Source organism: Corythoichthys intestinalis, chromosome 3, assembly GCF_030265065.1.
Source record: "Corythoichthys intestinalis isolate RoL2023-P3 chromosome 3, ASM3026506v1, whole genome shotgun sequence".
In the NCBI taxonomy this organism is placed as follows: Eukaryota; Metazoa; Chordata; class Actinopteri; order Syngnathiformes; family Syngnathidae; genus Corythoichthys; species Corythoichthys intestinalis.
Genome location: NC_080397.1, coordinates 2,325,372 through 2,351,081, shown reverse-complemented (window position 1 = coordinate 2,351,081; position 25,710 = coordinate 2,325,372).

Sequence of the window (25,710 nt, the reverse complement as noted above, 5' to 3'; positions counted from 1 at the left end):
TTTTTCCCCAAATCAACAGAAAATGACTAGATATCATTAGGACGTGTCCCCCAAATGTTCCCGATTGGATTGCTGCTTATGGAGGGTGATGCCATTGACGTCCACGGACGTCCAAACTTTCCATTCATTTCCAATGGCATTTCTTCATGTTTGTTCATTCTATTGATGCCAATGTACTTGGATTCCATTGACGTTTATGTAAGTTGATACCATTGACGTCCATGGACGTCCAAAATTTTCCCATTCATTTTCAATGGGAATTTTTTTTTTTCCCCAAATCAACAGAAAATGACTAGATATCATTAGGACGTGTCCCCCAAATGTCCCCGATTGCATTGCCGCTTATGGAGGGTGATGCCATTGACGTTCATGGACGTCCAAACTTCCCATTAAATCCCAATGGCATTTCTTCATGTTTGTTCATTCTATTGATGCCAATGTACTTGGATTCCATTGACGCTTATGTAAGTTGATACCATTGACGTCCATAGACGTCCAAAATTTTTCCCATTCATTTTCAATGGGAAATTTTTTTTTTTCCCCAAATCAACAGAAAATTACTAGATATCATTAGGACGTGTCCCCCAAATGTCCCCGATTGCATTGCTGCTTATGGAGGGTGATGCCATTGACGTCCATGGACGTCCAAACTTCCCATTAAATCCCAATGGCATTTCTTCATGTTTGTTCATTCTATTGATGCCAATGTACTTGGATTCCATTGACGCTTATGTAAGTTGATACCATTGACGTCCATGGACGTCCAAAAATTTTCCCATTCATTTTCAATGGGAATTTTTTTTTTTCCCCCAAATCAACAGAAAATGACTAGATATCAATAGGACGTGTCCCCCAAATGTCCCCGATTGCATTGCCTCTTATGGAGGGTGATGCCATTGAGGGCCACGGACGTCCAAACTTCCCATTCATTTCCAATGGCATTTCTTCATGTTTGTTCACTCTATTGATGCCAATGTACTTGGATTCCATTGACGCTTATGTAAATTGATACCATTGACGTCCATGGACGTCCAAAATTTTTCCCATTCATTTTCAATGGGAATTTTTTTTTTTTCACCAAATCAACAGAAAATGACTAGATATCATTAGGACGTGTCCCCCAAATGTCCCTGATTGGATTGCCGCTTATGGAGGGTGATGCCATTGACGGCCATGGACGTCCAATTCTCCCAATCTTTTCTAATGGCTTTTACTTTGTTTAGTGCCATTGACTGGCATTATGGTCCATTCTATTGATAGACCTGAGTGGGGCTAAGATCTGTATCTCCACAGAGGAAAGACCAAGGTGTGTAATTTCTCCCGAAATTGCAGTTTCTAGTTTATTATTATTATTCAATAATTCTCCGCGTTTTTTTGAGCCAACGCACAGCCCAAACCGTAGCACCGATCGGCACCGTTGAAGTATCGGCACGACCGGATTTTTCGCGTGACGATGGGAATTTTTCAAACCGCCACGAAAAATTTTCCGTTCGCCCGTAAACGGCAATTTTCCGAAAAATAAAAAAAGTTTAAAAATGTATCTAGTCCTACAATTTTTGACCAAATCACATAATTTGGGCATCAAAAATTCCGGGACGGTGAGGGGCATAAAAGTTGTATACAGAATTTGGCAAAAATTTACGGTTCCCCGGAAATTTGCCAAAAACTTTCCTATTCATTTTGAATGGAAAAAAAACGCGCGCTTCACAGCCCGAACCGTTAGACCGATCGGCACCGTTCAAGTATCGGCACGACCGGAATTTTCGCGTGACACAGGAAACTTTACAAATGGCCCCGAAAATTTTTCCGTTCGTCCGTAAACGGCAATTTTCCGTGAAAAAAAAAAAAGTTTCAAAATGTATCTAGTCCTACAATTTTTGACCAAATCACATAATTTGGGCATCAAAAATTCCGGGACGGTGAGGGGCATAAAAGTTGTATACAGAATTTGGAAAAAAATTACGCTTCCTCGGAAATTTGCCAAAAACTATCCCATTCATTTCGAATGGGAAAAGTCCCATTCACTTCCAATGGGATTTCCAATGGAATTTACATTGCATTGATGCCATTGACGGCCATGCATGTCGAATCTACTGATGCCAATGTACTTGGATTCAACTGACTATATAGATGTCGATGCCGTTGACTGCCATGGACGTCCAAAATTTTTCCCATTCATTTTCAATGGGGAAAAAACAAAATTACCCCAAATCAACAGAAAATGACCAGATATCAATAGGACGTGTCCCCCAAACTTCCCCAATTCCATTGACGCTTATGAAGGGTGCCGCCATTGACTTACATGGACGTCCAAAATTTTTCCCATTCATTTTCAATGGGGAAAAAACTAAATTTCTCCAAATCAACAGAAAATGACCAGATATCAATAGGACGTATATCCCAAACGTCCCCAATTCCATTGACGCTTATGGGGGGTGCTGCCATTGACGTCCATGGACGTCCAAAATTTTACCCATTCATTTTCAATGGGAATTTTTTTTTTTTTCCCAAATCAACAGAAAATGACTAGATATCAATAGGACCTGTCCCCCAAATGTCCCCGATTGCATTGCTGCTTATGGAGGGTGATGCCATTGACGTCCAGGGACGTCCAAACTTCCCATTCATTTCCAATGGCATTTCTTAATGTTTGTTCATTCTTTTGATGCCAATGTACTTGGATTCCATTGACGGTTATGTAAGTTGATACCATTGACGTCCATGGACGTCCAAAATTTTTCCCATTCATTTTCAATGGGAATTTTTTTTTTTTTTCCCCAAATCAACAGAAAATGACTAGATATCATTAGGACGTGTCCCCCAAATGTCCCCGATTGCATTGCCGCTTATGGGGGGTGATGCCATTGACGTCCATGGACGTCCAAACTTCCCATTCATTTCCAAAGGCATTTCTTCATGTTTGTTCATTCTATTGATGCCAATGTACTTGGATTCCATTGACGCTTATGTAAGTTGATACCATTGACGTCCATGGACGTCCAAAATTTTTCCCATTCATTTTCAATGGGAATTTTTTTTTTTTCCCAAATCAACAGAAAATGACTAGATATCATTAGGACGTGTCCCCCAAATGTCCCCGATTGCATTGCCGCTTATGGAGGGTGATGCCATTGACGTTCATGGACGTCCAAACTTCCCATTCATTTCCAATGGCATTTCTTCATGTTTGTTCATTTTATTGATGCCAATGTACTTGGATTCCATTGACGCTTATGTAAGTTGATACCATTGACGTCCATGGACGTCCAAAATTTTTCCCATTCATTTTCAATGGGAATTTTTTTTTTTTCCCAAATCTACAGAAAATGACTAGATATCATTAGGACGTGTCCCCCAAACTTCCCCGATTCCATTAACAATTATGAAAGGTGCCGCCATTGACGTCCATGGACGTCCAATTCTCCCATTCATTTCTAACGGCTTTTACTTTGTTTTTTGCCAATGACTGGCATTATGATCCATTCTATTGATAGACCTGAGTGGGGCTAAGATCTGTATCTCCACAGAGGAAAGACCAAGGTGTGTAATTTCTCCCGAAATTGTAGTTTCTAGTTATTATTACCTTGGTCTTTCCTATGGAAAGAACAAGGTATTGTTATTCTGCAACTTTATTCGCCTTATTACCTTGGTCTTTCTGAAAGAAAGAACAAGGTATTGTTATTCTGCAACTTTATTTTTTATTATTATTATTCAATAATTCTCCGCGTTTTTTTGAGCCAACGCACAGCCCAAACCGTAGCACCGATCGGCACCGTTGAAGTATCGGCACGACCGGAATTTTCGCGCGACGATGGGAATTTTTCAAACGGCCCCGAAAAATTTTCCGTTCGCCCGTAAACGGCAATTTTCCGAAAAAAAAAAAAGTTTCAAAATGTATCTAGTCCTACAATTTTTGACCAAATCACATAATTTGGGCATCAAAAATTCCGGGACGGTGAGGGGCATAAAAGTTGTATACAGAATTTGGCAAAAATTTACGGTTCCCCGGAAATTTGCCAAAAACTTTCCTATTCATTTTGAATGGAAAAAAAACGCGCGCTTCACAGCCCGAACCGTTAGACCGATCGGCACCGTTCAAGTATCGGCACGACCGGAATTTTCGCGTGACACAGGAAACTTTACAAATGGCCCCGAAAATTTTTCCGTTCGTCCGTAAACGGCAATTTTCCGTGAAAAAAAAAAAACTTTCAAAATGTATCTAGTCCTACAATTTTTGACCAAATCACATAATTTGGGCATCAAAAATTCGGGGACGGTGAGGGGCATAAAAGTTGTATACAGAATTTGGAAAAAAATTACGCTTCCTCGGAAATTTGCCAAAAACTATCCCATTCATTTCGAATGGGAAAAGTTCCCATTCACTTCCAATGGGATTTCCAATGGAATTTACATTGCATTGATGCCATTGACGGCCATGCATGTCGAATCTACTGATGCCAATGTACTTGGATTCAATTGACTATATGGATGTCGATGCCATTGACGTCCATGGAAGTCCAAAATTTTTCCCATTCATTTTCAATAGGGAAAAAACAAAATTTCCCCAAATCAACAGAAAATGATCAGATATCAATAGTACGTGTCCCCCAAACTTCCCCAATTCCATTGACGCTTATGAAGGGTGCCGCCATTGACTTCCATGGACGTCCAAAATTTTTCCCAATCATTTTCAATGGGGAAAAAACTACATTTCTCCAAATCAACAGAAAATGACCAGATATCAATAGGACGTATACCCCAAACGTCCCCAACTCCATTGACGCTTATGGGGGGTGCTGCCATTGACGTCCATGGAAGTCCAAAAATTTTCCCATTCATTTTCAATAGGGAAAAAACAAAATTTCCCCAAATCAACAGAAAATGACCAGATATCAATAGGACGTGTCCCCCAAACTTCCCCAATTGCATTGACGCTTATGAAGGGTGCCGCCATTGACTTCCATGGACGTCCAAAATTTTTCCCATTCATTTTCAATGGGGAAAAAACTAAATTTCTCCAAATCAACAGAAAATGACCAGATATTAATAGGACGTAAATCCCAAACGTCCCCAACTCCATTGACGCTTATGGGGGTTGCTGCCATTGACGTCCATGGACGTCCAAAATTTTTCCCATTCATTTTCAATAGGAATTTTTTTTTTTCCCAAAATCAAAAGAAAATGACTAGATGTCATTAGGACGTGTCCCCCAAATGTCCCCAATTGCATTGCCGCTAATGGAGGGTGATGCCATTGACGTCCATGGACGTCCAAACTTTCCATTCATTTCCAATGGCATTTCTTCATGTTTGTTCATTCTATTGATGCCAATGTACTTGGATTCCATTGACGCTTATGTAAGTTGATACCATTGACGTCCATGGACGTCCAAAATTTTTCCCATTCATTTTCAATGGGAATTTCTTCTTTTTTCCCCAAATCAACAGAAAATGACTAGATATCAATAGGACGTGTCCCCCAAATGTCCCCGATTGCATTGCCTCTTATGGAGGGTGATGCCATTGACGTCCACGGACGTCCAAACTTCCCATTCATTTCCAATGGCATTTCTTCATGTTTGTTCATTCTATTGATGCCAATGTACTTGGATTCCATTGACGCTTATGTAAATTGATACCATTGACGTCCATGGACGTCCAAAAATTTTCCCATTCATTTTCAATGGGAATTTTTTTTCCCCCCCAAATCAACAGAAAATGACTAGATATCATTAGGACGTGTCCCCCAAATGTCCCCGATTGCATTGCCGCTTATGGAGGGTGATGCCATTGACGTTCATGGACGTCCAAACTTCCCATTAAATCCCAATGGCATTTCTTCATGTTTGTTCATTCTATTGATGCCAATGTACTTGGATTCCATTGACGCTTATGTAAGTTGATACCATTGACGTCCATGGACGTCCAAAAATTTTCCCATTCATTTTCAATGGGAATTTTTTTTTTTCCCCCAAATCAACAGAAAATGACTAGATATCAATAGGACGTGTCCCCCAAATGTCCCCGATTGCATTGCCTCTTATGGAGGGTGATGCCATTGACGTCCACGGACGTCCAAACTTCCCATTCATTTCCAATGGCATTTCTTCATGTTTGTTCATTCTATTGATGCCAATGTACTTGGATTCCATTGACGCTTATGTAAATTGATACCATTGACGTCCATGGACGTCCAAAATTTTTCCCATTCATTTTCAATGGGAATTCCCCCCCCCCCCCCAAATCAACAGAAAATGACTAGATATCATTAGGACGTGTCCCCCAAATGTCCCTGATTGGATGGCCGCTTATGGAGGGTGATGCCATTGACGGCCATGGACGTCCAATTCTCCCAATCTTTTCTAATGGCTTTTACTTTGTTTAGTGCCATTGACTGGCATTATGGTCCATTCTATTGATAGACCTGAGTGGGGCTAAGATTTGTATCTCCACAGAGGAAAGACCAAGGTGTAATTTCTCCCGAAATTGCAGTTTCTAGTTATTATTATTATTATTATTTATTATATCATCATCTTATTCTCCGCGTTTTTTCGGCGCGCCGCGCAGCCCGAACCGTACCACCGATCGGCACCATTCAAGTATTGACACGACCGGATTTTTCGCGCGACGCGGGGACTTTTTCAAAATCCCCCGAAAAATTTTCCGTTCGCCCGTAAACGGCAATTTTCCGGAAAAAAAAAAAAGTTTAAAAATGTATCTAGTCCTACAATTTTTGTCCAAATCACATAATTTGGGTATCAAAAATTCCGGGACGGTGAGGGGCATAAAAGTTGTATACAGAATTTGGCAAAACTTTACGGTTCCCCGGAAATTTGCCAAAAACTCTACCATTCATTTCTAATGGGAAAAGTTCCCATTCACTTACAATGGGATTTCAATGGAATTTACATTGCATTGATGCCATTGACGGCCATGCATGTCAAATCTATTGATGCCAATGTACTTGGATTCTATTGACTATATGGATGTCGATGCCATTGACGGCCATGGACGTCCAAAATTTTTCCCATTCATTTTCAATGGGGACAAAATACAATTTCCCCTAATCAACAGAAAATGACCAGATATCAATAGGACGTAAACCCCAAACGTCCCCAACTCCATTGACGCTTATGAAGGGTGCCGCCATTGACTTCGATGAACGTCCAAAAATTTTCCCATTCATTTTCAATGGGGAAAAAACTAAATTTCCCCAAATCAACAGAAAATGACCAGATATTAATAGGACGTAAACCCCAAACGTCCCCAACTCCATTGACGCTTATGGGGGGCGCTGCCATTGACGTCTATGGACGTCCAAACTTCCCATTCATTTCCAATGGCATTTCTTCATGTTTGTTCATTCTATTGATGCCAATGTACTTGGATTGCCGCTAATGGAGGGTGATGCCATTGACGTTCATGGACGTCCAAACTTCCCATTCATTTCCAATGGCATTTCTTCATGTTTGTTCATTCTATTGATGCCAATGTACTTGGATTCCATTGACGCTTATGTAAGTTGATACCATTGACGTCCATGGACGTCCAAAATTTTTCCCATTCATTTTCAATGGGGAAAAAACTACATTTCTCCAAATCAACAGAAAATGACCAGATATCAATAGGACGTATACCCCAAACGTCCCTAACTCCATTGACGCTTATGGGGGGTGCTGCCATTGACGTCCATGGACGTCCAAAATTTTACCCATTCATTTTTAATGGGAATTTTTTTTTTTTCCCCAAATCAACAGAAAATGACTAGATATCATTAGGACGTGTCCCCCAAATGTCCCCGATTGCATTGCCGCTTATGGGGGGTGATGCCATTGACGTCCATGGACGTCCAAACTTCCCAATCATTTCCAAAGGCATTTCTTCATATTTGTTCATTCTATTGATGCCAATGTACTTGGATTCCATTGACGCTTATGTAAGTTGATACCATTGACGTCCATGGACGTCCAAAATTTTTCCCATTCATTTTCAATGGGAATTTTTTTTTTTTCCCCAAATCAACAGAAAATGACTAGATATCAATAGGACGTGTCCCACAAATATCCCCGATTGCATTGCTGCTTATGGAGGGTGATGCCATTGACGTCCACGGACGTCCAAACTTCCCATTCATTTCCAATGGCATTTCTTCATGTTTGTTCATTCTATTGATGCCAATGTACTTGGATTGCCGCTAATGGAGGGTGATGCCATTGACGTTCATGGACGTCCAAACTTCCCATTCATTTCCAATGGCATTTCTTCATGTTTGTTCATTCTATTGATGCCAATGTACTTGGATTCCATTGACGCTTATGTAAGTTGATACCATTGACGTCCATGGACGTCCAAAATTTTTCCCATTCATTTTCAATGGGGAAAAAACTACATTTCTCCAAATCAACAGAAAATGACCAGATATCAATAGGACGTATACCCCAAACGTCCCTAACTCCATTGACGCTTATGGGGGGTGCTGCCATTGACGTCCATGGACGTCCAAAATTTTACCCATTCATTTTTAATGGGAATTTTTTTTTTTTCCCCAAATCAACAGAAAATGACTAGATATCATTAGGACGTGTCCCCCAAATGTCCCCGATTGCATTGCCGCTTATGGGGGGTGATGCCATTGACGTCCATGGACGTCCAAACTTCCCAATCATTTCCAAAGGCATTTCTTCATATTTGTTCATTCTATTGATGCCAATGTACTTGGATTCCATTGACGCTTATGTAAGTTGATACCATTGACGTCCATGGACGTCCAAAATTTTTCCCATTCATTTTCAATGGGAATTTTTTTTTTTTCCCCAAATCAACAGAAAATGACTAGATATCAATAGGACGTGTCCCACAAATATCCCCGATTGCATTGCTGCTTATGGAGGGTGATGCCATTGACGTCCACGGACGTCCAAACTTCCCATTCATTTCCAATGGCATTTCTTCATGTTTGTTCATTCTATTGATGCCAATGTACTTGGATTCCATTGACGCTTATGTAAGTTGATACCATTGACGTCCATGGACGTCCAAAATTTTTCCCATTCATTTTCAATGGGAATTTTTTTTTTTTCCCCAAATCAACAGAAAATGACTAGATATCAATAGGACGTTTCCCCCAAATGTCCCCGATTGCATTGCCGCTTATGGAGGGTGATGCCATTGACGTCCACGGACGTCCAAACTTCCCATTAATTTCCAATGGCATTTCTTCATGTTTGTTCATTCTTTTGATGCCAATGTACTTGGATTCCATTGACGCTTATGTAAGTTGATACCATTGACGTCCATGGACGTCCAAAATTTTTCCCATTCATTTTCAATGGGAAATTTTTTTTTTTTCCCAAATCAACAGAAAATGACTAGATATCATTAGGACGTGTCCCCCAAATGTCCCCGATTGCATTGCCGCTTATGGGGGGTGATGCCATTGACGTCCATGGACGTCCAAACTTCCCAATCATTTCCAAAGGCATTTCTTCATGTTTGTTCATTATATTGATGCCAATGTACTTGGATTCCATTGACGCTTATGTAAGTTGATACCATTGACGTCCATGGACGTCCAAAATTTTTCCCATTCATTTTCAATGGGAATTTTTTTTTTTTTTTTCCCAAATCAACAGAAAATGACTAGATATCATTAGGACGTGTCCCCCAAACTTCCCCGATTCCATTAACAATTATGAAAGGTGCCGCCATTGACGTCCATGGACGTCCAATTCTCCCATTCATTTCTAACGGCTTTTACTTTGTTTTTTTGCCAATGACTGGCATTATGATCCATTCTATTGATAGACCTGAGTGGGGCTAAGATCTGTATCTCCACAGAGGAAAGACCAAGGTGTGTAATTTCTCCCGAAATTGCAGTTTCTAGTTACCTTGGTCTTTCCAAGGGAAAGAACAAGGTATTGTTATTGTGCAACTTTATTATTATAATTATTATTACCTTGGTCTTTCCAAGGGAAAGAACAAGGTATTGTTATTGTGCAACTTTATTGTTCTTATTATTATTATTACCTTGGTCTTTCCTATGGAAAGAACAAGGTATTGTTATTCTGCAACTTTATTCGCCTTATTATTACCTTGGTCTTTCCAAGGGAAAGAACAAGGTATTGTTATTGTGCAACTTTATTGTACTTCTTTATTTCTTTATTACCTTGGTCTTTCCAAGGGAAAGAACAAGGTATTGTTATTGTGCAACTTTATTATTATAATAATTATTATTACCTTGGTCTTTCCAAGGGAAAGAACAAGGTTATGTTGTTGTACAACTTTATTGTACTTCTTTATTATTATTCTTTATTATTATTATTATTCAATAATTGTTGACGTTTTTTTCGGCGCGCCGCGCAGCCCGAACCGTAGCACCGATCGGCACCGTTCAAGTATCGGCACGACCGGAATTTTCGCGCGACGATGGGAATTTTTCAAACGGCCCCGAAAAATTTTCCGTTCGCCCGTAAACGGCAAATTTCCGAAAAAAAAAAAAAGTTTCAAAACGCTACTTGTCCTACAATTTTTGACCAAATCACATAATTTGGGTATCAAAAATTCCGGGACGGTGAGGGGCATAAAAGTTGTATACAGAATTTGACAAAAATTTACGGTTCCCCGGAAATTTGCCAAAAACTTTCCTATTCATTTTGAATGGAAAAAAAACGTGCGCTTCACAGCCCGAACCATAGCACCGATCGCCATCGTTCAAGTTTTGGCATGACCGGAATTTTCGTGCGACGCAGGGTCTTTTTCAAACGGCCCCGAAAAATTTTCCGTTTGCCCGTAAACGGCAATTTTCCGTAAAAAAAACAAAAGTTTCAAAACGCTACTTGTCCTACAATTTTTGACCAAATCACATAAATTGGACATCAAAAATTCCGGGACGGTGGGGGGCATAAAGATTGTATACAGAATTTGGAAAAAAATTACGGTTCCCCGGATATTTGCCAAAAACTATCCCATTCATTTCTAATGGGAAAATTTCCCATTCACTTCCAATGGGATTTCCATTGGAATTTACATCATTGATGCCATTGACGGCCATAAATGTCGAATCTATTGATGCCAATGTACTTGGATTCAATTGACTATATGGATGTCGATGCCAATGACGGCCATGGACGTCCAAAATTTTTCCCATTCATTTTCAATGGGGAAAAAACTACATTTCCCCAAATCAACAGAAAATGACCAGATATCAATAGGACGTGTCCCCCAAACGTCCCCAACTCCATTGACGCTTATAGGGGGTTCTGCCATTGACGGCCATGGACGTCCAAAATTTTTCCCATTCATTTTCAATGGGGAAAAAACTAAATTTCCCCAAATCAACAGAAAATGACCAGATATTAATAGGACGTATACCCCAAACGTCCCCAACTCCATTGACGCTTATGGGGGGTGCTGCCATTGACGTCCATGGACGTCCAAAATTTTTCCCATTCATTTTCAATGGGGAAAAAACTAAATTTCCCCAAATCAACAGAAAATGACTAGATGTCAATAGGACGTGTCCCCCAAACTTCCCCAATTCCATTTACGCTTATGGAGGGTGATGCCATTGACGTTCATGGACGTCCAAACTTCCCATTCATTTCCAATGGCATTTCTTCATGTTTGTTCATTCTATTGATGCCAATGTACTTGGATTCAATTGACGCTTATGTAAGTTGATACCATTGACGTCCATGGACGTCCAAAATTTTTCCCATTCATTTTCAATGGGAATTTTTTTTTTTCCCCAAATCAACAGAAAATGACTAGATATCATTAGGACGTGTCCCCCAAATGTCCCCGATTGCATTGCCGCTTATGGAGGGTGATGCCATTGACGTCCATGGACGTCCAAACTTCCCATTCATTTTTCCAATGGCATTTCTTCATGTTTGTTCATTCTATTGATGCCAATGTACTTGGATTCTATTGACGCTTATGTAAGTTGATACCATTGACGTCCATGGACGTCCAAAATTTTTCCCATTCATTTTCAATGGGAATTTTTTTTTTTTCCCCAAATCAATAAAATATGACCAGATATCAATAGGACGTGTCCCCCAAACTTCCCCAATTCCATTGAAGCTTATGGCGGGTACCGCCATTGACGGCCATGGACGTCCAAATGTCCCATTCATTTCTAATGGCTATAAATTATGTTTTTTCATTCTCTTGATGCCAATGTACTTGGATTCCATTGACGCCTCTATAAGTTGATACCATTGACGTCCATGGACGTCCAAAATTTTTCCCATTCATTTTCAATGGGAATTTTTTTTTTTTCCCCAAATCAACAGAAAATGACTAGATATCATTAGGCCGTGTCCCCCAAATGTCCCCGATTGCATTGCCGCTTATGGAGGGTGATGCCATTGATGTCCATGGACGTCCAAATGTCCCATTCATTACCTTGGTCTTTCCAAGGGAAAGAACAAGGTTATGTTGTTGTACAACTTTATTGTACTTTTTATTATTACCTTGGTCTTTCCAAGGGAAAGAACAAGGTAATGCTGTTGTGCAACTTTATTATACTTATTACCTTGGTCTTTCTGAAAGAAAGAACAAGGTATTGTTATTCTGCAACTTTATTTTTTATTACCTTGGTCTTTCTGAAAGAAAGAACAAGGTATTGTTATTGTGCAACTTTATTGTACTTATTATTTATTCATCTTATTCTCCGCGTTTTTTTGAGCCAACGCACAGCCCAAACCGTAGCACCGATCGGCACAGTTCAAGTATCGGCACGACCGGAATTTTCGCGTGACGATGGGAATTTTTCAAACCGCCACGAAAAATTTTCCGTTCGCCCGTAAACGGCAATTTTCCGAAAAACAAAAAAAGTTTCAAAATGTATCTAGTCCTACAATTTTTGACCAAATCACATAATTTGGGCATCAAAAATTCCGGGACGGTGAGGGGCATAAAAGTTGTATACAGAATTTGGCAAAAATTTACGGTTCCCCGGAAATTTGCCAAAAACTTTCCTATTCATTTTGAATGGAAAAAAAACGCGCGCTTCACAGCCCGAACCGTTAGACCGATCGGCACCGTTCAAGTATCGGCACGACCGGAATTTTCGCGTGACACAGGAAACTTTACAAATGGCCCCGAAAATTTTTCCGTTCGTCCGTAAACGGCAATTTTCCGTGAAAAAAAAAAAAGTTTCAAAATGTATCTAGTCCTACAATTTTTGACCAAATCACATAATTTGGGCATCAAAAATTCCGGGACGGTGAGGGGCATAAAAGTTGTATACAGAATTTGGAAAAAAATTACGCTTCCTCGGAAATTTGCCAAAAACTATCCCATTCATTTCGAATGGGAAAAGTCCCATTCACTTCCAATGGGATTTCCAATGGAATTTACATTGCATTGATGCCATTGACGGCCATGCATGTCGAATCTACTGATGCCAATGTACTTGGATTCAATTGACTATATGAATGTCGATGCCATTGACGGCCATGGACGTCCAAAATTTTTCCCATTCATTTTCAATGGGGAAAAAACAAAATTTCCCCAAATCAACAGAAAATGACCAGATATCAATAGGACGTGTCCCCCAAACTTCCCCAATTCCATTGACGCTTATGAAGGGTGCCGCCATTGACTTCCATGGACGTCCAAAATTTTTCCCATTCATTTTCAATGGGGAAAAAACTACATTTCTCCAAATCAACAGAAAATGACCAGATATCAATAGGACGTATATCCCAAACGTCCCCAATTCCATTGACGCTTATGGGGGGTGCTGCCATTGACGTCCATGGACGTCCAAAATTTTACCCATTCATTTTCAATGGGAAATTTTTTTTTTTCCCCAAATCAACAGAAAATGACTAGATATCAATAGGACCTGTCCCCCAAATGTCCCCGATTGCATTGCTGCTTATGGAGGGTGATGCCATTGACGTCCAGGGACGTCCAAACTTCCCATTCATTTCCAATGGCATTTCTTCATGTTTGTTCATTCTATTGATGCCAATGTACTTGGATTCCATTGACGCTTATGTAAGTTGATACCATTGACGTCCATGGACGTCCAAAATTTTTCCCATTCATTTTCAATGGGAAATTTTTTTTTTTCCCCAAATCAACAGAAAATGACTAGATATCATTAGGACGTGTCCCCCAAATGTCCCCGATTGCATTGCCGCTTATGGGGGGTGATGCCATTGACGTCCATGGACGTCCAAACTTCCCATTCATTTCCAAAGGCATTTCTTCATGTTTGTTCATTCTATTGATGCCAATGTACTTGGATTCCATTGACGCTTATGTAAGTTGATACCATTGACGTCCATGGACGTCCAAAATTTTTCCCATTCATTTTCAATGGGATTTTTTTTTTTTTCCCAAATCAACAGAAAATGACTAGATATCATTAGGACGTGTCCCCCAAATGTCCCCGATTGCATTGCCGCTTATGGAGGGTGATGCCATTGACGTTCATGGACGTCCAAACTTCCCATTCATTTCCAATGGCATTTCTTCATGTTTGTTCATTTTATTGATGCCAATGTACTTGGATTCCATTGACGCTTATGTAAGTTGATACCATTGACGTCCATGGACGTCCAAAATTTTTCCCATTCATTTTCAATGGGAAATTTTTTTTTTTTTCCCAAATCAACAGAAAATGACTAGATATCAATAGAACGTGTCCCCCAAACTTCCCCGATTCCATTAACAATTATGGAGGGTGCTGCCATTGACGGACATGGACGTCCAATTCTCCCAATCTTTTCTCATGGCTTTTACTTTGTTTAGTGCCATTGACTGGCATTATGGTCCATTCTATTGATAGACCTGAGTGGGGCTAAGATCTGTATCTCCACAGAGGAAAGACCAAGGTGTGTAATTTCTCCCGAAATTGCAGTTTCTAGTTATTATTATTATTCAATAATTCTCCGCGTTTTTTTGAGCCAACGCACAGCCCAAACCGTAGCACCGATCGGCACCGTTGAAGTATCGGCACGACCGGATTTTTCGCGTGACGATGGGAATTTTTCAAACCGCCACGAAAAATTTTCCGTTCGCCCGTAAACGGCAATTTTCCGAAAAATAAAAAAAGTTTCAAAATGTATCTAGTCCTACAATTTTTGACCAAATCACATAATTTGGGCATCAAAAATTCCGGGACGGTGAGGGGCATAAAAGTTGTATACAGAATTTGGCAAAAATTTACGGTTCCCCGGAAATTTGCCAAAAACTTTCCTATTCATTTTGAATGGAAAAAAAACGCGCGCTTCACAGCCCGAACCGTTAGACCGATCGGCACCGTTCAAGTATCGGCACGACCGGAATTTTCGCGTGACACAGGAAACTTTACAAATGGCCCCGAAAATTTTTCCGTTCGTCCGTAAACGGCAATTTTCCGTGAAAAAAAAAAAGTTTCAAAATGTATCTAGTCCTACAATTTTTGACCAAATCAAATAATTTGGGCATCAAAAATTCCGGGACGGTGAGGGGCATAAAAGTTGTATACAGAATTTGGAAAAAAATTACGCTTCCTCGGAAATTTGCCAAAAACTATCCCATTCATTTCGAATGGGAAAAGTCCCATTCACTTCCAATGGGATTTCCAATGGAATTTACATTGCATTGATGCCATTGACGGCCATGCATGTCGAATCTACTGATGCCAATGTACTTGGATTCAATTGACTATATAGATGTCGATGCCATTGACTGCCATGGACGTCCAAAATTTTTCCCATTCATTTTCAATGGGGAAAAAACAAAATTACCCCAAATCAACAGAAAATGACCAGATATCAATAGGACGTGTCCCCCAAACTTCCCCAATTCCATTGACGCTTATGAGGGGTGCCGCCATTGACTTACATGGACGTCCAAAATTTTTCCCATTCATTTTCAATGAGGAAAAAACTAAATTTCTCCAAATCAACAGAAAATGACCAGATATCAATAGGACGTATATCCCAAACGTCCCTAATTCCATTGACGCTTATGGGGGGTGCTGCCATTGACGTCCATGGACGTCCAAAATTTTACCCATTCATTTTCAATGGGAATTTTTTTTTTTTTCCCCAAATCAACAGAAAATGACTAGATATCAATAGGACCTGTCCCCCAAATGTCCCCGATTGCATTGCTGCTTATGGAGGGTGATGCCATTGACGTCCAGGGACGTCCAAACTTCCCATTCATTTCCAATGGCATTTCTTCACGTTTGTTCATTCTTTTGATGCCAATGTACTTGGATTCCATTGACGCTTATGTAAGTTGATACCATTGACGTCCATGGACGTCCAAAATTTTTCCCATTCATTTTCAATGGGAATTTTTTTTTTTTCCCCAAATCAACAGAAAATGACTAGATATCAATACGACGTTTCCCCCAAATGTCCCCGATTGCATTACCGCTTATGGGGGGTGATGCCATTGACGTCCATGGACGTCCAAACTTCCCAATCATTTCCAAAGCCATTTCTTCATGTTTGTTCATTCTATTGATGCCAATGTACTTGGATTCCATTGACGCTTATGTAAGTTGATACCATTGACGTCCATGGACGTCCAAAATTTTTCCCATTCATTTTCAATGGGAAATTTTTTTTTTTCCCCAAATCAACAGAAAATGACTAGATATCATTAGGACGTGTCCCCCAAACTTCCCCAATTCCATTAACAATTATGAAAGGTGCCGCCATTGACGTCCATGGACGTCCAATTCTCCCATTCATTTCTAACGGCTTTTACTTTGTTTTTTGCCAATGACTGGCATTATGATCCATTCTATTGATAGACCTGAGTGGGGCTAAGATCTGTATCTCCACAGAGGAAAGACCAAGGTGTGTAATTTCTCCCGAAATTGCAGTTTCTAGTTATTTATTATATCTTCATCTTATTCTCCGCGTTTTTTCGGCGCGCCGCGCAGCCCGAACCGTACCACCAATCGGCACCGTTGAAGTATCGGCACGACCGGATTTTTCGCGCGACGCAGGGACTTTTTCAAAATCCCCCGAAAAATTTTCCGTTCGCCCGTAAACGGCAATTTTCCGAAAAAAAAAAAAAGTTAAAAAATGTATCTAGTCCTACAATTTTTGACCAAATCACATAATTTGGGTATCAAAAATTCCGGGACGATGAGGGGCATAAAAGTTGTATACAGAATTTGGCAAAAATTTACGGTTCCCCGGAAATTTGCCAAAAACTTTCCTATTCATTTTGAATGAAAAAAAACGCACGCTGCACAGCCCGAACCGTTTGACCGATCGGCACCGTTCAAATATCGGCACGACCGGAATTTTCGCGCAACGATGGGAATTTTTCAAACGGACCCGAAAAATTTTCCCTTCGCCCGTAAACGGCAATTTTCCGGAAAAAAAAAAAAGTTTCAAAATGTATCTAGTCCTACAATTTTTGACCAAATCACACAATTTGGGCATCAAAAATTCCGGGACGGTGAGGGGCATAAAAGTTGTATACAGAATTTGGAAAAAAATTACGCTTCCTCGGAAATTTGCCAAAAACTATCCCATTCATTTCGAATGGGAAAAGTCCCATTCACTTCCAATGGGATTTCCAATGGAATTTACATTGCATTGATGCCATTGACGGCCATGCATGTCGAATCTACTGATGCCAATGTACTTGGATTCAATTGACTATATGGATGTCGATGCCATTGACTGCCATGGACGTCCAAAATTTTTCCCATTCATTTTCAATGGGGAAAAAACAAAATTACCCCAAATCACCAGAAAATGACCAGATATCAATAGGACGTGTCCCCCAAACTTCCCCAATTTCATTGACGCTTATGAAGGGTGCCGCCATTGACTTACATGGACGTCCAAAATTTTTCCCATTCATTTTCAATGGGGAAAAATCTAAATTTCTCCAAATCAACAGAAAATGACCAGATATCAATAGGACGTATATCCCAAACGTCCCCAATTCCATTGACGCTTATGGGGGGTGCTGCCATTGACGTCCATGGACGTCCAAAATTTTACCCATTCATTTTCAATGGGAATTTTTTTTTTTCCCCCAAATCAACAGAAAATGACTAGATATCAATAGGACCTGTCCCCCAAATGTCCCCGATTGCATTGCTGCTTATGGAGGGTGATGCCATTGACGTCCAGGGACGTCCAAACTTCCCATTCATTTCCAATGGCAATTCTTCATGTTTGTTCATTCTTTTGATGCCAATATACTTGGATTCCATTGACGCTTATGTAAGTTGATTCCATTGACGTCCATGGACGTCCAAAATTTTTCCCATTCATTTTCAATGGGAAATTTTTTTTTTTCCCCAAATCAACAGAAAATGACTAGATATCATTAGGACGTGTCCCCCAAATGTCCCCGATTGCATTGCCGCTTATGGGGGGTGATGCCATTGACGTCCATGGACGTCCAAACTTCCTATTCATTTCCAAAGGCATTTCTTCATGTTTGTTCATTCTATTGATGCCAATGTACTTGGATTCCATTGACGCTTATGTAACTTGATACCATTGATGTCCATGGACGTCCAAAATTTTTCCCATTCATTTTCAATGGGAATTTCTTCTTTTTTCCCCAAATCAACAATAAATGACCAGATATCAATAGGACGTGTCCCCCAAACTTCCCCAATTCCTTTGACGCTTGTGAAGAGTGATGCCATTGACGTCCATGGACGTCCAAATTTCCCATTCATTTCTAATGGTATTTAATTATGTTTTTTCATTTTATTGATGCCAATGTACTTGGATTCCATTGACGCCTATGTAAGTTGATACCATTGACGTGCATGGACGTCCAAAATTTTTCCCATTCATTTTCAATGGGAATTTATGGGACGTCGGCGTCATCCGCACGTTGGACTTCGTCGACTGGACGTCGGCGTCATCCGCATGTTGGACGTCGGCGACGTTTGCTAGTTGGACGTCGTCACCGTCCGCTCATTGGACGTCGGCGCCGTCCGCTCGTTGGAAGTCGGCGCCGTCTTTATGTTGGATGTCGGCAGCGTCAGCACTTTGGACGTCGGCAGCGACAGCAATTAGGACGTCGGTGACGTCCGCTCGTTGGACGTCGCCAAACTTTGGACGTCGGCGTCGTCCACTCTTTTGACATCGTCACCATCCGCTCGTTGGACGTAAGACGGCGCATTCTGCACTTTTGACGTTTGCTTGTTGAACGTCGTCATTGTCCCACGTTGGACGTCGGCACCGTCCGCTCGATGGACGTCGGCAGCGTCAGCACTTTGGACGTCGGTGACGTCCGCTCGTTGGACGGCGCATTCTGCACTTTTGACGTTTGCTTGTTGAACGTCGTCACTGTTCCACGTGAGATGTCGGCACCGTCCTCTTGATGGACGTCGGCGTCATCTGCTCTTTTGATGTCTTGGACGTTGGTGACGTCCGCTCGTTGGACGTCGCCAAACTTTGGACGTCGGCGTCGTCCACTCTTTTGACATCGTCACCATCCGCTCGTTGGACGTAAGACGGCGCATTCTGCACTTTTGACGTTTGCTTGTTGAACGTCGTCATTGTCCCACGTTGGACGTCGGCACCGTCCGCTTGATGGACGTCGGTGACGTCCGCTCGTTGGACGTCGGCGCCGTCAGCAGTTTGGAAGTCGGTGATGTCCGCTCGTTGGACGGCGCATTCTGCACTTTGGACGTCGGTGACGTCCGCTCGTTAGACGGCGCATTCTGCACTTTTGACGTTTGCTTGTAGAACGTCGTCACTGTTCCACGTGAGATGTCGGCACCGTGCGCTCGATAGACGTCGGCGTCATCTGCTCTTTTGAGGTCTTGGACGTAGGTGACGTCCGCTCGTTGGACATCGCATTCTGCACTTTTGACTTTTGCTTGTTGAACGTTGTCACTGTCCCACATGGGATGTCGGCGTCATCTGCTCTTTTGACGTCGATGACGTCAGTCTCTCACGCTAACTTTTGACGTCGGCGCCGTTTGCTCGTTGGACGTCGTCACCATCCGTTTGTTGATCGTCGGGAACGTCGGCGTCATCTGCTCTTTTGACGTCTTGGACGTCGGCTCGTTGGACATCGCATTCTGCACTTTTGACGTTTGCTTGTTGAACGTTGTCACTGTCCCACGTGGGATGTCGGCATCATCTGCTCTTTTGACGTCGGTGACGTCAGCCTCTCGCGCTAACTTTTGACGTCGGCGCCGTTTGCTCGTTGGACGTCGTCACCATCCGTTCGTTGATCGTCGGCGCCGTCCTCTCGATGGACGTTGGCGTCATCCGCTCTTTTGACGTCGGCGACGTCCAATCCACTCTGAGGTATACGCATAAAGTAGGAAACTGACCGGGGATCGAACCACCATCCTCTCGTATCAAGGTCAGCGATATTAACACTGAGCTATCCATCTGCTAAATGCAGTGTTGTGTGATATGTATATAAAGTTATCATGTATGTGATACAGGCATTGACAAAAGCTAATTTGGTATTGACAGAGGTTCGATCCTACGACCTCCCGCATCAAAGTCATTTTCAATGGGAATTTTTCCCCCCCCCAAATCAACAAAAAAACGACCTGATATCAATAGGACGTGTCCCCCAAACTAGTCCAATTCCATTGACGCTTATGAAGGGCGCCGCCATTGACGGCCATGGACGTCCAAATTTCCCATTCATTTCTAATGCCATTTAATTATGTTTTTTCATTCTATTGATGCAAATGTACTTGGATTCTATTGACGCTTATGTAAGTTGATACCATTGACGTCCATGGACGTCCAAAATTTTTCCCATTCATTTTCAATGGGAATTTTTTTTTTCCCCCAAATCAACAGAAAATGACTAGATATCAATAGGACGTGTCCCCCAAATGTCCCCGATTGCATTGCTGCTTATGGAGGGTGATGCCATTGACGTTCATGGACGTCCAAACTTCCCATTCATTTCCAATGGCATTTCTTCATGTTTGTTCATTCTATTGATGCCAATGTACTTGGATTCCATTGACGCTTATGTAAGTTGATACCATTGACGTCCATGGACGTCCAAAATTTTTCCCATTCATTTTCAATGGGAATTTTTCTTTTCCCCAAATCAACAGGAAATGACCAGATATCAATAGGACGTATCCCCCAAACTTCCCCAATTACATTGACGCTTATGAAGGGTGCCGCCATTGACGGCCATGGACGTCCAAATTTCCCATTCATTTCTAATGGCTTTTAATCATCTTTTTTCATTCTATTGATGCCAATGTACTTGGATTCCATTGACGCCTATGTAATTTGATGTCATTGACGTCCATGGACGTCCAAAATTTTACCCATTCATTTTCAATGGGATTTTTTTTTTTTTCCCCAAATCAACAGAAAATGACTAGATATCAATAGGACGTGTCCCCCAAATGTCCCCAATTGCATTGCTGCTTATGGAGGGTGATGCCATTGACGTCCAGGGACGTCCAAACTTCCCATTTATTCCAATGGCATTTCTTCATGTTTGTTCATTCTATTGATGCCAATATACTTGGATTCCATTGACGCTTATGTAAGTTGATACCATTGACGTCCATGGACGTCCAAAATTTTTCCCATTCATTTTCAATGGGAATTTTTTTTTTTTTTCCCAAATCAACAGAAAATGACTAGATATCATTAGGACGTGTCCCCCAAACTTCCCCGATTCCATTAACAATTATGAAAGGTGCCGCCATTGACGTCCATGGACGTCCAATTCTCCCATTCATTTCTAACGGCTTTTACTTTGTTTTTTGCCAATGACTGGCATTATGATCCATTCTATTGATAGACCTGAGTGGGGCTAAGATCTGTATCTCCACAGAGGAAAGACCAAGGTGTGTAATTTCTCCCGAAATTGCAGTTTCTAGTTACCTTGGTCTTTCCAAGGGAAAGAACAAGGTATTGTTATTGTGCAACTTTATTATTATAATAATTATTACCTTGGTCTTTCTGAAAGAAAGAACAAGGTATTGTTATTGTGCAACTTTATTATTTTTTATTATTATTATTATTCAATAATTCTCCGCGTTTTTTTGAGCCAACGCACAGCCCAAACCGTAGCACCGATCGGCACCGTTCAAGTATCGGCACGACCGGATTTTTCGCGTGACGATGGGAATTTTTCAAACCGCCACGAAAAATTTTCCGTTCGCCCGTAAACGGCAATTTTCCGAAAAATAAAAAAAGTTTCAAAATGTATCTAGTCCTACAATTTTTGACCAAATCACATAATTTGGGCATCAAAAATTCCGGGACGGTGAGGGGCATAAAAGTTGTATACAGAATTTGGCAAAAATTTACGGTTCCCCGGAAATTTGCCAAAAACTTTCCTATTCATTTTGAATGGAAAAAAAACGCGCGCTTCACAGCCCGAACCGTTAGACCGATCGGCACCGTTCAAGTATCGGCACGACCGGAATTTTCGCGTGACACAGGAAACTTTACAAATGGCCCCGAAAATTTTTCCGTTCGTCCGTAAACGGCAATTTTCCGTGAAAAAAAAAAAAGTTTCAAAATGTATCTAGTCCTACAATTTTTGACCAAATCACATAATTTGGGCATCAAAAATTCCGGGACGGTGAGGGGCATAAAAGTTGTATACAGAATTTGGAAAAAAATTACGCTTCCTCGGAAATTTGCCAAAAACTATCCCATTCATTTCGAATGGGAAAAGTCCCATTCACTTCCAGTGGGATTTCCAATGGAATTTACATTGCATTGATGCCATTGACGGCCATGCATGTCGAATCTACTGATGCCAATGTACTTGGATTCAATTGATTATATGGATGTCGATGCCATTGACTGCCATGGACGTCCAAAATTTTTCCCATTCATTTTCAATGGGGAAAAAACAAAATTACCCCAAATCAACAGAAAATGACCAGATATCAATAGGACGTGTCCCCCAAACTTCCCCAATTCCATTGACGCTTATGAAGGGTGCCGCCATTGACTTACATGGACGTCCAAAATTTTTCCCATTCATTTTCAATGGGGAAAAAACTAAATTTCTCCAAATCAACAGAAAATGACCAGATATCAATAGGACGTATATCCCAAACGTCCCCAATTCCATTGACGCTTATGGGGGGTGCTGCCATTGACGTCCATGGACGTCCAAAATTTTACCCATTCATTTTCAATGGGAATTTTTTTTTTTTCCCCAAATCAACAGAAAATGACTACATATCAATAGGACCTGTCCCCCAAATGTCCCCGATTGCATTGCTGCTTTTGGAGGGTGATGCCATTGACGTCCAGGGACGTCCAAACTTCCCATTCATTTCCAATGGCATTTCTTCATGTTTGTTCATTCTTTTGATGCCAATGTACTTGGATTCCATTGACGCTTATGTAAGTTGATACCATTGACGTCCATGGACGTCCAAAATTTTTCCCATTCATTTTCAATGGGAAATTTTTTTTTTTCCCCAAATCAACAGAAAATGACTAGATATCATTAGGACGTGTCCCCCAAATGTCCCCGATTGCATTGCCGCTTATGGGGGGTGATGCCATTGACGTTCATGGACGTCCAAACTTCCCATTCATTTCCAATGGCATTTCTTCATGTTTGTTCATTCTATTGATGCCAATGTACTTGGATTCCATTGACGCTTATGTAAGTTGATACCATTGACGTCCATGGACGTCCAAAAATTTTCCCATTCATTTTCAATGGGATTTTTTTTTTTTTCCCAAAATCAACAGAAAATGACTAGATATCATTAGGACGTGTCCCCCAAACTTCCCCGATTCCATTAACAATTATGAAAGGTGCCGCCATTGACGTCCATGGACGTCCAATTCTCCCATTCATTTCTAACGGCTTTTACTTTGTTTTTTGCCAATGACTGGCATTATGATCCATTCTATTGATAGACCTGAGTGGGGCTAAGATCTGTATCTCCACAGAGGAAAGACCAAGGTGTGTAATTTCTCCCGAAATTGCAGTTTCTAGTTATTATTTATTATTATTATTATTCAATAAATCTCCGCGTTTTTTTGAGCCAACGCACAGCCCAAACCGTAGCACCGATCGGCACCGTTGAAGTATCGGCACGACCGGATTTTTCGCGTGACGATGGGAATTTTTCAAACCGCCACGAAAAATTTTCCGTTCGCCCGTAAACGGCAATTTTCCGAAAAATAAAAAAAGTTTCAAAATGTATCTAGTCCTACAATTTTTGACCAAATCACATAATGTGGGCATCAAAAATTCCGGGACGGTGAGGGGCATAAAAGTTATATACAGAATTTGGCAAAAATTTACGGTTCCCCGGAAATTTGCCAAAAACTTTCCTATTCATTTTGAATGGAAAAAAAACGCGCACTTCACAGCCCGAACCGTTAGACCGATCGTTACCGTTCAAGTATCAGCACGACCGGAATTTTCGCGTGACACAGGAAACTTTACAAATGGCCCCGAAAATTTTTCCGTTCGTCCGTAAACGGCAATTTTCCGTGAAAAAAAAAAAGTTTCAAAATGTATCTAGTCCTACAATTTTTGACCAAATCACATAATTTGGGCATCAAAAATTCCGGGACGGTGAGGGGCATAAAAGTTGTATACAGAATTTGGAAAAAAATTATGCTTCCTCGGAAATTTGCCAAAAACTATCCCATTCATTTCGAATGGGAAAAGTCCCATTCACTTCCAATGGGATTTCCAATGAAATTTACATTGCATTGATGCCATTGACGGCCATGCATGTCGAATCTACTGATGCCAATGTACTTGGATTCAATTGACTATATGGATGTCGATGCCATTGACTGCCATGGACGTCCAAAATTTTTCCCATTCATTTTCAATGGGGGAAAAAACAAAATTACCCCAAATCAACAGAAAATGACCAGATATCAATAGGACGTGTCCCCCAAACTTCCCCAATTCCATTGACGCTTATGAAGGGTGCCGCCATTGACTTACATGGACGTCCAAAATTTTTCCCATTCATTTTCAATGGGGAAAAAACTAAATTTCTCCAAATCAACAGAAAATGACCAGATATCAATAGGACGTATACCCCAAACGTCCCCAACTCCATTGACGCTTATGGGGGGTGCTGCCATTGACGTCCATGGACGTCCAAAATTTTTCCCATTCATTTTCAATGGGAATTTTTTTTTTTTCCCCAAATCAACAGAAAATGACTAGATATCAATAGGACGTGGCCCCCAAATGTCCCCGATTGCATTGCTGCTTATGGAGGGTGATGCCATTGACGTCCAGGGACGTCCAAACTTCCCATTAATTTCCGATGGCATTTCTTCATGTTTGTTCATTCTATTGATGCCAATGTACTTGGATTCCATTGACGCTTATGTAAGTTGATACCATTGACGTCCATGGACGTCCAAAATTTTTCCCATTCATTTTCAATGGGAAATTTTTTTTTTTCCCTAAATCAACAGAAAATGACTAGATATCATTCGGACGTGTCCCCCAAATGTCCCCGATCGCATTGCCGCTTATGGAGGGTGATGCCATTGACGTCCATGGACGTCCAAACTTCCCATTCATTACCAATGGCATTTCTTCATGTTTTTTCATTCTATTGATGCCAATGTACTTGGATTCCATTGACGCTTATGTAAGTTGATACCATTGACGTCCATGGACGTCCAAAATTTTTCCCATTCATTTTCAATGGGAATTTTTTTTTTTCCCCCAAATCAACAGAAAATGACTAGATATCATTAGGACGTGTCCCCCAAATGTCCCCGATTGCATTGCCGCT